This window comes from Camelus bactrianus, chromosome 6 (assembly GCF_048773025.1).
Source record: "Camelus bactrianus isolate YW-2024 breed Bactrian camel chromosome 6, ASM4877302v1, whole genome shotgun sequence".
In the NCBI taxonomy this organism is placed as follows: Eukaryota; Metazoa; Chordata; class Mammalia; order Artiodactyla; family Camelidae; genus Camelus; species Camelus bactrianus.
The window spans coordinates 60,588,405-60,603,547 of NC_133544.1; the positions used below are offsets into that span (position 1 = coordinate 60,588,405).

The following is a 15,143-nucleotide window of genomic DNA, read 5'->3' on the forward strand; positions in this document are numbered from 1 at the left end:
CTGTCTTCTTTTAATAAAGAGACTGGGAAACTCTGTACTTTTTTCTTCTTTTAAGACCTCTTGTCACTTAGAGGAAATATTATTCACTTATACTGTGCCTTATTTTAGAAAGAATTTAAGAAAGCGGAAAGGAAAATGTTAGCTATCTCTAACTTAACTGAATATGTGCCCCCTCCCTCCCCAAATAAATTCTGTTGTGGCAAGTGAAATTCAGATAAGTTTGATAGATGGGGCACTTTTTAATGGTCAGATTTGTTGAGCTTCACATCAAAGCATCCTCAATCTGTTTCAGGAACCTAAATGTGATATTTTGAAATAATGTAAACAGTTACCTCTTCAGATTAGCATAAATATAGTAGCTCTGCCTAGAGATAGAAGATTAAAAAGATAGTACATTGCAGCCTAGTGATTCAGTGATCTTTCTCAGAGAAAAATTTTTGAATTTTATCTCCTGATTCCATTAAAGATATATCATGTTATTGTTGTAGTAAAAGTAGGATATAGTAATAATTTTCTGTATTAATGGACCAAAGTTATATAATTGGTTAATTCATTGTTCATATGGGCTAAGGATGAAGACTGTATTTAGATCCTAACTCATTGTGACTTGGAAGAAGAGAATTTGTCACTTTATAATGAGGTCACTTTTAAACTTCCGTTATATGAAAAATCATTTAACCATTGCTAGTTGTTGAGGACTGGTTATTTTATAAAAGTTTTGTTTAATATGAAGTAATTTAGTATTTCAGAATGTTTTCTCTTACAGTTCTTTTTAGATATTTTCATGTTACTTTTGCTTCAATTTTGATATCTCACCTGTTTTGTTTTTTACCTCTTGAATTGTCATTTAAAAGTATGAAATTAGCTGAACAGAGTAAAGAATCTTACTGTATACATTTGCCTGGTTGTAGGTAAATTACTGTAGAAATAATGTTATAAATCAGTATATGATGTTTAGGTTTAATTTTTTAACATGTTTAAACATTTATTTATTAGTTATATTATGAATTGAATAACTGTCTTTCAATTTTTTTTCTTCAATCATTCTTAACATTTAATTTTTAAATGAATGGTAGCCTATCTGTGTAGGGCTCTTGTGACCAAATGATGTATTCTGCTTTGCTGTGGCAGTTTTCAAACAGCCACTTTTGTTGTTAAATATTTTCATTTTCTATAGTACTTTTCATCCCTGTATATATGTACAGGAGTCACTTCACCCACCACCGAATTGCAGCCACTTCTGAGGTGGAACGCAGCAACTGTTTAACAGCGCACTTTCCCCTAGGTGCTGACAGCTGTAGAAGAAATTGTACATGGTCCTGTACAGAAGGTATTTCTCCACTGTGCCATCTGCAGAGTGAAACTGACTAGGAGTACTACATAGACTGTAAGTTTCTTGTGTACCTGCCCTAGACTGGAAAACCCATAAGAAAGAATAACGAATAACTGGGAAGCATCATTTAAAAATGTATCGAGGTCAGTTAAACTTAGTGCTGCTCTCCCTGGCTCTAAATTTTATTTTAAGGTCATCTAATTTGTGACTGGTACTGATTAAATTACAAATAGACACACTCCTTGGAAATTATTTTATTCTGAAAGCAAATGTAACTAAAATGCTTTTATAAATACTTCACTTTAATGAAACTTAAGAGAATCAATTTGGTTTTAAATATTTTTCAAATAACCAAACCTATACTATGTAAGATTTTAGAGCTGTGTTCTTAAAGTAGCAAATAAACTTATAATTCACCAGAAACACCCTAATTAGCTTTGCTTGCAGCGTTTTATGCCTTAATCTTGATACTTTCACTCTTTTGGTGAAAGTCTTGCAACTAAGCCAGTTTATTATGAAAGTAATTTTGATTCTTTGTTTTAAACGTTGGGTTTGAATTTTTTTTTCATACTGAAATAAAGCATGGGAGAGAAGAAACAGTAAATATTTGAACTTCCACTTAACTGTATTTTAGCCCCTCTCTCCCATTTAATTAATAGTTTCCTGTTTCATTTTGTAAAATCTATTTTACAAGAATGCTGCTTTTGTAATAGTTTGGCATGGTTATACCTTATAAGATAGGAAAATAATATTAGGAACTTCTGTGTCTATTTTTAAACAATACATGGATTGTTATATTTCATTGTTTTGCTATTTTTAGTCAATAGTATGACTTACTAGTTATCTTTGTGTGTGTGTTGTGTGTGTGTGCATCTATAGACATTTCTATGGCAAAAAATTAGGTCTCTTAGTCTTTACAAAGTCTTAATCATATAAAATATAGCATCATTTATTTTAGGTAACTCTGAAGTATGTGTCATAAGTTGAGTGATAATTTGTGTACATCTCTATACCTATAGATTCTCAGTGAAAGCAGATAAAAGCCTCTGGGCCACAATTTGTTTACTTGTAAAATGAGGTGGGTGGAAGAAATTATTTTCTAGAGACCTTTTCTTTAGGTGTTTTCTGTTCAACTCAGTAGTAGAATTCTGTATATTCAGAATTGTACCTTATATTATGTAATCAGGATATTTTGATGCAAGTGATTTCATTCTAATTAGAATATTATTTGTATTAATTAAATACTGAGTGATGATATTTTAGGATCAAAAGAGGAGGTCTGATTTCCTGCAGAGATTTTTAACTATCTCTAATTTTGTAGTGGAGTTACCCCACTGTTTTGAAATAATTTTTTTTAGAATAAATACAGTATGATTCTCATTAGGGAGCATCAAATAAATTAGAAAAAACTAGGCTTTACTTACATTCAGAGCAGAATGTACTTACATATTACCGAAAAACTAATTTTTTAAGGATATTTCCCACCTAACTTTCATAGACTTACTACTACACTTTATAGTCAAAGCACTAAGGATGTAAATGTTAACATTTTTAAGAATATAGTTTCAATTGCAATAATAATATACTTGTGTATCTCTAGCAAGAGGATATTTTATCAGTATATGAAATAACTGATTAGCTATAATTGGTTCTCTTGCATTTTCTACAGTGTAATTAAAGTATTGCTTAATCCCATTCATTTTATTAACTGAAGTAATTGTATTTGACAGAATAGACCTTATGTTTTACATATTATTTTAATGTTTTGGTGAAAAGGTACAAACTATACTTGTGGTACATATCTGAGTATATATTTTTCAGTTATACAGGATACTTAATTGTTATATATTAGATCTGTGGATGATGAAGTTTAATGATTTACTAGACTCATATGAAACTTATGCTTTAGTATACTCCCTGTGTGTGGTATTTGGAAAAGGAAATTAGATGGAAGCTTTCATTTCTATTGAATATACTCATGTACTATTTGAATTTAACAAACTTGTTCTACGTGTGTAATCAAAAATAAGGTTGGTGTTTCAGTTAAATTGTATATTTGAAATATAAGTTTATTTAGAAATTATCCTCATTGCATAAAGTATCTTATAGATATCTAATATCTTTATTTAACTGTTTGTTTTTCAAGAGAGGGCTCTTCATCATACTCCATAGGACCAGAATCGTGGTCATGCTTATTATTTAATTTATATTCTCTTAATAATTTTGAAATTCAGAAATAAATACTAGATCAAGAATAATTAATCTTAATGAAACCTTATTATTTCATCTTCCCCATTATAATTTTCTATTTGAAATAGGAAAAATGAATCAATTGTATAGATAATATGAATTTTTAAATAATTATATGTACTTAGACCTCTAACAATAATGTTATAGCAACATCTAGCTTTCAATTATAGGCTTTAAAAAGAAATCTTAAGATTAGCTGAAGAATTTCAATATATATTTAAAAATTCTCAAATACTCTCCTCAGTTTTATAAGTACATACTCTGTCTTTTAAATTAAAGGCATATTTTTATATTTATCCCAGATTGTTAAAAAATTATTTGTCTTACTAGATTTGTCTGAACAAATTTCTGTGATGTTATAGGGAAATGAAAAATTTACAAATGTTCTACTGTGAATAATGGGGAGATGATTTGTAATTTAACATTAGATGGACAATTCTTTTTATAAAATGGTTTATATTTGAGTTACTTCATTTAATAAACTATAGTAATCAGTTACTATTTTCTATTATCCAAAATGTAATTTTTAGTCATAGAACAATCTATGCAGTTTGAATTTATATATTTCAGAAATAAATGAGAAAAGATTTTTTTTTCCCATATAACCTTAGGCAAATATATGGAGATCAAATACTTATATAATTACCTCAATTTTTGTCATTCTTATTTTATGTATCAATTAATTCTGGCCTATTTTTATGAAATCTGCAGATATCTCAATATAAATGGAATTATTTGAAAATTTTAAATATTTGAGTTTGCATGAAGAACTATTGATGACACAAATCCCTTTTTATATTTAATACTGAATTAACAAGCATTATTACTTTAAAATTTTCCTTTAACTCTGAAATTTCTATGTGTTGTGGGTAAAATCTGTGTGTGTGTATGTGTGTGTGTGTCTGTGTATCATCTTCCTAATGTATTTTCTGAGGCATTGTTGGAATCCTGATTGCCACTTCATAGCTATTTAATCAAGTGTAAATTGGTTAAATTTAAGGCTTTTTAAAATATGTTAATTGGGAACCTACCTCACAGGGTTGTTGTGAGGGAAAAACAATAAAACATGTGAAAGAGTGCTGAGCATATACTTAGATATGCAGTATATGAAAAAGAATGTTACTAAAACCTTTCAGTGGCCTCCATTGTTCTTATGATAAAATCAAAATTCCCTGTCTATGTATGTGATCTGGCTCCTCCTTGTGTCTTCAACTTCATTCCCTTCCTTGCAAACTGCCTGCATTGATTGGTTGATTGATGATACTGAACTTTTTGCAGTTCCCATTATATGTCTCGCTTTCTTTGGGCTTGTCTGCCTGCAATATTCTTTCCAACTACTCACATGCCTCTTTATCCCTAGGCTACAGTTATCTGTTATAACTCAACCATATCCTTCAGGCCTCACTTTCGTATCTCCTTAACTGAGAGGTTCCCTACTTCTTCATTCCTTATACTTTTGTTAGATGATCCTTTCATGTGATCCTGTAGGCTTTGCTTATTCCTGTTCTAGCAGTTCTCACGTGTCGTGTAACTGCCTTTGCACTTGTCTGTTTCCTCTGTAAACTCATTGAGGGTGGAGTCAGCCTTTAACTTCTTTTCCCCAGTACTTCATGGAGGTTCCGCAACTCAGGACTTAAGTGAACATTTTATAAACAGATGTAAGTTCTCCCTAAACAAATTCACTATGTATATAATATATGTGTATTATATGTATAATTATCTAATATATGATTATACGATTTGTACTCCTTTAAAAAATAACTTTAATTCTTCTATATTTATAGAATAGATTTCAAACTTCATTATAATCAAATCAAAATTGTGGCCATTTAATCACGGCTACTTTGGCCCTCATTTACCACTCTAAATGGGTTTTTTAAAAGAGATGGACTCACCAGGGTGCAAGAAGAAAGTTACTTTATTCTTTCTTGTCACTGTACCTAAAGTCCCATTCTGAATATTAGTTTATTCTGTCTCTTAATAAATGTCGTTCAAGTGGCTTTATCTTTTCTCTGCTTCACTCTTGCTCTTCCTTTTTCTCTTCCTCTTGCTCTTCTTTCCTTTCTCTCGTGTTTTGTTTTTCCTCTTTCATTCCTTCTTTCCTCACTTCTAACATTGCAAAATAGACTTAATTTTCAGGTAATAAAAAAACAGGCTAAGAAATTAAAATTCCAAACTCTCATCCAATGTAAAATTTCTCCCTTATGTGAATCTTCTTAAAAGAGACTTAAAAATCTGAGCGGGGAAGGGAACAGAACATGTCAACTAGTAGACTTATGTATGAATTTCTTTTGCCTTAGTTTTCCTCCCTACTCACTGTGCTGCTCCTGGGTCTTCCAAAGTTTTGAGATTAGAAATAGAGAAGAACTAATTGGTAGTAATGGTATGTTGGGAATCTGAATGGATTCTTTCTCTTGCTTTTGTTTCTTCTTGTTTTTTTTTTTTTTTTTTGGTTTATCGAAAATTCCTACTGTCTGGGGATAACCCAATTGTAATTTGATACTTCCTTTGTTTGTCATCTTTTCATTACCCTCCTTAGTCTCTGACTTCCTGGTTTACCTCCAGCCTCTTTGTTCTGGGGTTATCTTGTTCCTTATGTAGTCCTCTAGGTAGAATTCCTTTAAAAGTGGATCAGCGCTAGTTCCTTTCCCGGGGATCCTTATCTGTCCTATAAAAAAAAATGTATTTCTTTACAAACTTTGGATTGGAACTCTTGGTCATTTCTAAGGCATCTTGCCCTCTTGCCTTTAGATTCTTTTTAGACCTAAGTCTAGTTTCTGTACCGTTCCTCAAGTTTCCAATACTCTAAAGGACATAGGCCAAACTATGAGTGAATCACTTGTTCAATTTCTTCCTCAATTTATAAATTCCCCTCCTCCAATAGATGCTTTTTTAAAAAAAAATGTGAATGATATTCTAAAGGATGTTTGAGTAGTTTATGGCCACAGCCTTTCCTAGTGTTGCACAGATGATCTGTCACCTCAGTTCTAGTACTTGGAACCTGTTGTTCTTATCTTTGGGTCCTTAGCTAAAACTGAAAAATGAGGAAAATTCCCATTTTCGTATCCTATTATATCACCTACACTGAGGCCATAATAGGCAGCTGGCATATCTATGAATGTTCATCCATTTTTATATTTCTATGCCTTGTCTTAGGCTATTCTGTGAGTTTGTAATGTCCTACATACCTTTTCCACCTGGTGAAATCCTATTCAGTCTTTGATGCCTGGTTTAGGTGAAGTCTTATTGTTCTGTGTTCTCACTAATACATTGTTTAATGTGTTATTGTATTACTTATAAATATGTCTGTCTTCCTGACTAGATTGTGAGCATTTTTGAGACAGCCACTGATTTATTTATTGGTGAATCCCTTACTGCTCTTCTCTGTTGTGTGTGCAGTATGTTATTTGCTGAATTAATGAATCTTTTCTGAACACTGAGATTGAAGTTTATAAAATTATTGTTGAATAATTAATACTTTATTCTTATTTCTTTGCATCCTTAGTCCGAAAATATTTGAGAGTGCAAAAATTACTTTTTATGCCTCTGATTTTTTTTTAACCCATTGGTATTGCCCTTCATTCATTAGTGAGCAAGTTCATTTTAGGTTTTAGTTCTGTTTTGGCTCAGTTGATTTTCTTTCATTTTCCTTACATTACTGTATTTTTCTTCATTATTTTATTACAGTTGATGAAGTCAACAATTACTAAATAAGGAAAACTGGGTATTCCAATCATGTTCAAATTGAAAGTTTAAAAAATACATATAATTGCTTCTCCGACTTTTGGCTAAGATCAAGTGTAAAAAAAATATATAGTTTCTTTCTAGTATAGGATTTTTTTCAAATTCTTCAAGATTTCAGATTATTTCACTAAATATGGTCAGATATGGTGAAAAATCAAGCTGTTGGTCACCAAGGACATAGCTTCCGAGAGAATAGTATTCCTATAACAAAATTAAATTGAAGTTTTATTTGTTGGGAGAAAAGTGATAATTTCAATTGTTCTTTATTCTGTTGTTATTTTGGCTGGTTAACAAAAGTTAACTTAATTTGGAATGTAGCATTAAATTTCTGCCATTCCTCAACAGAATAATTTAATACAGTCTTTATTGCTGAAATGTAGCCAAAAGTAGGCTTCTTTAATATGTATACTCAGGCAAATATATGATAATTAGGTAATTATGAAGTCAAAATGGCATTGTAAGTAGAGATAATTTTAAAATTACTTTTATGTTTAAAACTTTTTTCTGGAAAGTTCCAAATGAGTATAGACAATATACTGAGAAGTAAAATAGGAAAAAAAAGTGTTTTCTCTTCAAATCAGATCAGTAAAGCTTGAGATAAGATAAATCAATTTTCAGTAAAATATCCTAGTAATTTTTTGCTCCTTATTTCCACATTACTGTTCAATATGGACTGTCTCATATAAAGTTTCAAAGAAAGATTTTTTTACCTAATTTACTAACTTTCAGCAGTATAACTCATGACATTTTAATATTTAATTTATGATTTTTATCAATTAACACTTACTAGTTTACAAATCTTAGTGAATAAACATCTTGAAGTTGATGTTAGGTGAAATGGTAAATATGACAGATCTCAGGATCAGTTGAATTTCAAGCAGTATAGATGCAAAAAATTGTAATAGATACAATCAATTGTATGAAGTCTTACTTCTTATACCAATAGAATTTTTCATCTTTGTTTTCATAGGAAAGAACAAACTATAAAGTATGACCAAGTGAGTCTCAGTTTTAGGTATCAAGAAACCACTTTTTCCTGCTAGCTTACCCTTTCCCCAACCATTGCAGTAATTCAAACATTCTATTTACTTTACAAAATTAGTAAAACTAATTATTCTTGTATTTTTCACTTAGTTTAAGATGAATATTGCTCTATGATAGAAATTTAATATTAGAACAAAGTTCTGTTTTTCCAAGTTTTTGTAAGCATTCTTGGGAAAACTAAAATCCAGGGGATTTTTTAGGAAGCATCTGGTATGTATAGCCACCAGTTATCAAATAGGAAAATTAATAGTTAAAAATATAATTTTTCCAAATATACTATCTGAAATATACTTCTCTTTTAGATACTTGTTATTTTATGTTCTTCCTTTTAAATGGCTCTATTTTTTAATTGTAATATTGTATAGAACTTTAGAATCTCTCTTATAGTGGGTCAAGTAAAATGTTAAAAATTAAATTCTAACTATGCTGTACACCAGAAACTTAACACTACATTGTAAATCAACTATACATACTCTAAAATTCATCGGAAACCTACTTGTTTATTTTATACATAATCTTAGATAGTGCTCCCATGTAAAATAGCTTATTCATGTTATGGATGTAAGTGTAAATAATAGGGAAATTGGCCATTAATTGATATTTATTGTTTATTCTTCTCTCTGAAATTCTAACTCCAGATTTTTCCCTGTGCTGCAGATTATAACAGATTCAGCATGTCTGAAACCAAACCAAATCTTTAGTCTCCATCCTCATTCTGCCTTCCAACCTCAATGATTCTTCCTATGGCTTCACCATAAACCTGTGACACATTATCAATCTCTTCCATCCTTTGATTTGAATATCATTCTATTTATTTCCAGATTCTAATTGTTTTGTTTTTAAGATGTCTTGAATCAGTTTGCTTCATTCTATATTTATTGATAAAACTCTAGTTCATTGCTTAACACTTACTAAGATTTGTGTGCTACTTTTGTCTTTGTTTTTATGTTACATTTTCCTTGCGGTTCCTACAACCACGTATTATTCACCTTTGTGCTTTCCATGGAGAATGGTCTCAGTAAATCATTTCTAAGTTCACTCAGTTAATTGTGAGATAGTTGATTCCTGTATTTAACTCCTAAAAATACTGAATGGATTGCTAATACACAGCTCAGTGACACATTATTCCAACTACGTGATATTCCTATTAGTGTTAACACTACCAGGAAAGTACCTTAAATGAATTCTGAGCAGCAATCTATTGAGAACACTTTGCTTGGTACTAAATATATGAAAACGAATTTTCCTGGCTGGTGTATATGCTAGTTTATAGGCTCCTGTTATAACTTATACACTGAATTCAGTCTTTTTAAATTTGATCCTATTTTATATGCAGTTACATGCCATTTTGAGGAAATAATTTTAGCAGAAGGCACCTAATTGGGTAGTTCTCTTTTTGCATTAGTCCCTTTCTAGCTCTTTTAGAGATGTATAATACAAATGGGAAGCAAACTTCTTTTGAAATGCTGCAAAAGTCTTCAACCCAACCACCAGTCCCACTGTGGATCTGATTTATCCTAGTAAGATACAGTAGCCTCCTAAGAAGAGTAACTCTGCTGTAGACTCTTTTAGTGTTTCTTTTGCTAAAACTTTAGAGATAGCTTATTTTTCTCCTTTGCCTCTTCTTCTTGTAGTCTTTGAAGATAATCACTGGTTTTTGAAAATTTTTGTTGTGAAGGTGCTATCATTTCACATCAGATTGAATATGGGCTTATTCTGGTCGTTTAGAGTGTTTCAGAATATTATTTGAATGAATGTTTGTTAGTGTTTTACAGAAATACGATGATCTTTTAAATGTGTTCTCAGTATTCTTTTCAGTCTGTAATTTTCAATATTTTGATTAGTATAATCCTATTTTCTTTTCATTCCTTTCTTTTAGTAGAATGTGTGTATATCTTTATCTACATCTTTCTATCATCTGTTTCTATACGTTTATACATACATATGAGCTCTTAATTTTATAAATTCACTTTTTCATTATTTCAATGTTGTAGTTATTTCTTTGGAAATACTACATTTTCAAGTTTAGTTTTAATTTGGCTTATATAAAAATTTTTAAGCCTATTATGTTTTATGATCTTTTCCACATTTTCCCATATTTATATTAATGTTGGCATTTTTTTTAATATCCTATGTGTTATATGATACCTATTGATGGTCTGTGTGTCACTTAGTACATTTAATATTGTTAACAGTCTGTTATTTATATAATATTCTCCTTACATTCTTCATTCATTCATTCACTCAGTAATAGAACTGTGCTGTACACACTGTCCTGTATACTGGGAAACTAGAAAGTCTCTGCTTCTATGGAGCTTATATTCTTGTAAGTGAAGAGGAAGATGTATAACAAAAAGTAAATATATAATTTTATAGAGGCATACGTACTATGAAGGAAATTAGTGCATGTGACAAAAAGCATTGAGGAGGAATATGCTTTAGCTAGGATAGCTAGAGGAAACCCCTTCAAAGAAGGGACATTTAAGTTGAGTTCCAAATGATTAGGAGGAAGAAAATCACATTCCAGTTTTCAGGAATAGCAAGGATGAAAGTCTTTGGATCTGAATGAGTTTGACAGGTTCAAACAATGGAGAAAAATGCTGTGTGTGTTGAACATTGTTAGGGAGAGGAGGAGCATTGTTGTGGCAGAAGGAGAGGTCTTTGAGATAACACAGGGGCCAGATCAAGTGGGCCACAGTAAGCAGTTAGAATTTTATTAGTGTTAAAATGTGAGGATACCGGGCACTTGAATGTTACAATTAGCACTGAGGAAATCACTCTTCCTGGTATATAGAAGGTTAACAAGGAAAAGGGTGAGGAATTAGACAGAGGTAATTATTAGGAAGTTATTGCAGTAGTCTCAGAAATTATGGGGGCCAAGGGCCTTTTGCAGTAGAAATGATGAGAAGTAGGATATTTTGGAGGAGCACTGTTAGAATTTGTGAATGGATTAGAAATGTTGTAATCAACAGTATCAGACATAATTAAACATTAAATATTCTTTGAAGGTATAATTTGATGAATATACACTTTTCCATAGCAAAAATGTACCGTAATTGATTAAAATTACACCTCTATTTTTTATTAGTTTTTGCTCATTTTTTGCTAGCATAAATAACAATCTTTTGTCATATCCTTAGCTCACTGTAATTGTATACAAATAATGATTTATGATGGCTTATCTTTGATTATTGGCTAGATTGAAGTTTTAATGTGTGTATTCATTGATCAGTTGTATTTTTTGTCATGAATTGTTTCTAGCCTTGTTTATTTGCAGATGTTGAGATTTTCCTTGTTGTTTTGAAAGGCCATATTAACCTCCTATGATGATCTAAAAGTTCCAGCATGATTTGGCCTGGAGATTTCTTGATTACATCTGATGTTAGGCTCCCCACTGCCCTTTATGCTTAAGACATTTCAGCCACTTCCCGAACAAGCTTACCTTTGTCTTGCCTCATGGCTTTTGCATGTGATTCTCCATTTTCTGGATCCCTCTTCCTTCAGTCTTTACATGTTTGACTGTGTCTTGTCATTCATGTTTCAGCTCAAATGTCACCTCCTTAGAGGAGCTGTTCTCAACTTTCCAATGTAACATCCCTCTCACTCCTTTCACATTCTGTCACATTACTGCCTCTGGGTTTTTTGTTTGTTTATTTCCCTCGTCTTTTATGATCTTTATAGCACTTATCACAATCTGAAGTTATTCATTATGTATTACCTGTCCTTTCTAATGAGAATGAAAGAACTATGAGGTCAGGTGTTAACTCTGATTTGTTTACTGCTATGTCCTCTGGGGCTAGAATATTGTGGGATGAAATTAACATATTCTGTTGAATGGATAATGTAAGGACATTAGCCATTTGTCCCATATACTTGTGTTTTTTTCCTTTTATCAATTATCTTCATCTTTGTGACATTTTTTATACAAATAGTTTTCTAATCTCACAGAGTCAAGTCCATGAAGCATTTTTCTTATATAACTTTTCATTACATTTAGACGGGAAAGAAACACTTTCCTATCTTCCAGTACATTTTCCTATATTCTAATTTAAATATTTCTGAATATAAAATTATAATTAATTTTTATGAGTTAGGGAAAGTTTTAAAGGTAAAAGTAGCTTTTATTAATGTATTTCTATTCTTCTAGTCCTAATAAGCCTTATATAATAGAGATCATACTTACAGAGATCTTTTTAATCTTTTTTCAATTAATATTGTGCCGTGTGCATATTTAGATGATATGTTCATCTTCATTCTTCACAAGCAAGATTTTTTTAATGTCTACAGAATAGCCCATCTTAGGCATTTGTTATAATACATTTAATCAACCCCTTATTATATACTTGTCTTAATCTTTTTCAATATAAACACAGTGCATATTATTGTGTTTTTGTGTTCACTTATGATTGTTGTTATGATAAATTATTGAACATATTAATAGTGGGCTTACTGGGTCATAGGAGTATGTGCAGTATTTTAAAACATTTGAGTATTCATTGCCAAATTATACCTCAGGAAACTGAAATCAGTTTACACTACTACTAGTAATATATGCCTGTGTCTGTTTCTCATCATATTTTCCAATTTCTGATAATTGTGTGCTTTAAAAATCTTGGTCCATTTCTTCCCATCTGTGTTCTCCTCCCCCAAAATCATATAAAACAATAGTAATGTTTTCACATACAAAAATTTTTAAATTTTATATGGTCATCTCTATCAGCCTTTCTCTTTTCCTTTCATGTCTGTGCTTAAAATAGCTTCTCATTCCTAGGTTATATATATGCTCACTTATGGTTTGATCTAAATTTTATGTGTTGCAACTCTCTTATTTGTATAGAATTTACTTTAAGGTATTTTGGAGGAAAATTTCTCACTGTATTTTCTCCAGTTATGTTAGCCATATCATTTTTGAATAATGATATATACTAATATCATGCTAAATTTTTATGTATTCCAGGATTTTAGGTGAAAGACTTATTTATTCTGGTCCATTGTTATATTAATTCTTATTTTACTTCTTCTTGATTATTATTTTGCTTGTTATTAATTACTGATTTTACTTATTGTTGATCATTGTTATTCCTTATTTTTAAAACTATCCGGGTATATTATTATATTTCTTTTTCTCATGAACTTAGAATCATTTTGCCAGGTATCCTTCCCAAATAAACTATTATTGTTTTTTATTTTTGTGAAATTGTGTTAAAACTATTAAGTGGTTTACACAAGATATTCTTATAGTATCTAGGACTTCATATATGGACTGAGATGATTTTTCTTTTCTGTCTCAGCAAATTTTTTTTCTGTATACATATCCAACACATTTCACTTAAGATAATTCCTAGTTGTTTATTTAAATTAAGGTCATTCCTATTTGCTTTTAGACATTTTTTTAAATTTATATATTTAACTGATTATTGTAGGTCTACACAGTATTGGTTTTCTTTGATCAGTCTAACAATTACCACAAATTTTGTGTTTTAAAACAACACAAACTTATTCTCTTATAGTTCTGGATCCCAGAAGTCCAAAGTCAGTTTTATTGGGCTAAAGTCAAGGTGTTGACAGGACTGGTTCCTTTGGAGGCTATAAAGGAGAATCCCTTTCCTTGCCTTTCCTAATTTCTGAAGGCTGCCTCCTTTCCTTGGCTTGTGACCCCTTCCTTGAATCACTCCAAGCTCTTACTTCTGTCATCACATCTACATCCTCCTTTGACATTGTTACCCTCTTATGAGAACTCTTTTGGTTATATTTAGGGCTCATCTAGATAATCTAGGATAATCTCCCCATCTCGAGATCTTTAATTTAATCACATCTGCAAGTCCCCTTTGCCATATAAGGGAACATTCATAATTCTAGGGATTAGGATGTGGGTACTATTTGAGACGCCATAATTCAGCCTATCACATATAAGAACATTCTTAATTTTCTATACTGTTTTACTTTTATCTGTTTTTATTGAACTTTTATGTTAAGTATAATTGTATTTTGTTCATTTCCTTGACAGCCAGAAAATCGATAAAAAAGTAATCACAACCTTTTCTCTGTTTTATAGTAGTAAGTTTATACCTCTTGTTTCTACTTCTAATTACTACTTTCAATTTTTAATGCAAATGCCCCAAATATTTTCATTTTTAAATCATATTTTCTATTGGTTTGGGATAGGTATTTTTCTAATTCATAGGAAAGTAATTTGTTCATTATATTCTTCCATTCCCTGCTCTTTTGACATATCTGTGTTACATTTATGCATAACCCAATATTAACCCACACTCAAATTTCTGAATTAATCTATGTTTGACTATAGTGTATCAGCTTTTCAATACCATTGCTGACCTTAGTTTACCAGTATTTTATTTATGACTTAAAAAAATATTTACATTAGTAAATGTGATTTCATTTTTGTCTAGTTGGTTTTGTGTATGACTTTCTTTTCCATTTGGAATGTAAGAGTTATGCTAGTTAATAAAATGAATGTAAAGATATTCTATTTTTCTCTATAGATCGGAATAGTTTTTTTTAGTTTGATAGTTGTCTCTTCACTTAAAGTTTGAAAGATCACATAAACCAATCTGAACTCAGAGCTTATTTGAATATAATTTTTAACAGACTTAAATTCCTTTAGTTATTTAATTTTTGAGTCAGTTTGAAAATATACATTGTTGCAGGCAAGTTGTCCATTCTATCAAGAATTTAAAGGAACATTTGTTGCATGCTCACTATGTCTCAAGATTGTGCTAGGTATTGTACATGCAAAAATAAAGAATGTAGG

At 30.7% G+C, this 15,143-nt stretch overlaps 1 protein-coding gene across 2 annotated transcripts in view; it reads left to right on the top strand.

Moving 5' to 3' along the window:
• NOVA1 (NOVA alternative splicing regulator 1) overlaps positions 1–15,143 on the top strand; it is a 145,884-nt gene that overhangs the window by 46,245 nt on the left and 84,496 nt on the right. The window contains exon 1 of one of the 2 annotated variants that reach the window (XM_074365697.1): positions 1,287–1,387. The exons of the other annotated variant lie outside the window; for it this stretch is intronic. The gene's annotated coding sequence lies outside the window, so the exon portion shown is untranslated. Of the gene's footprint in view, positions 1–1,286; positions 1,388–15,143 lie in introns of those variants that run through there. 2 annotated transcript variants of the gene reach the window in all.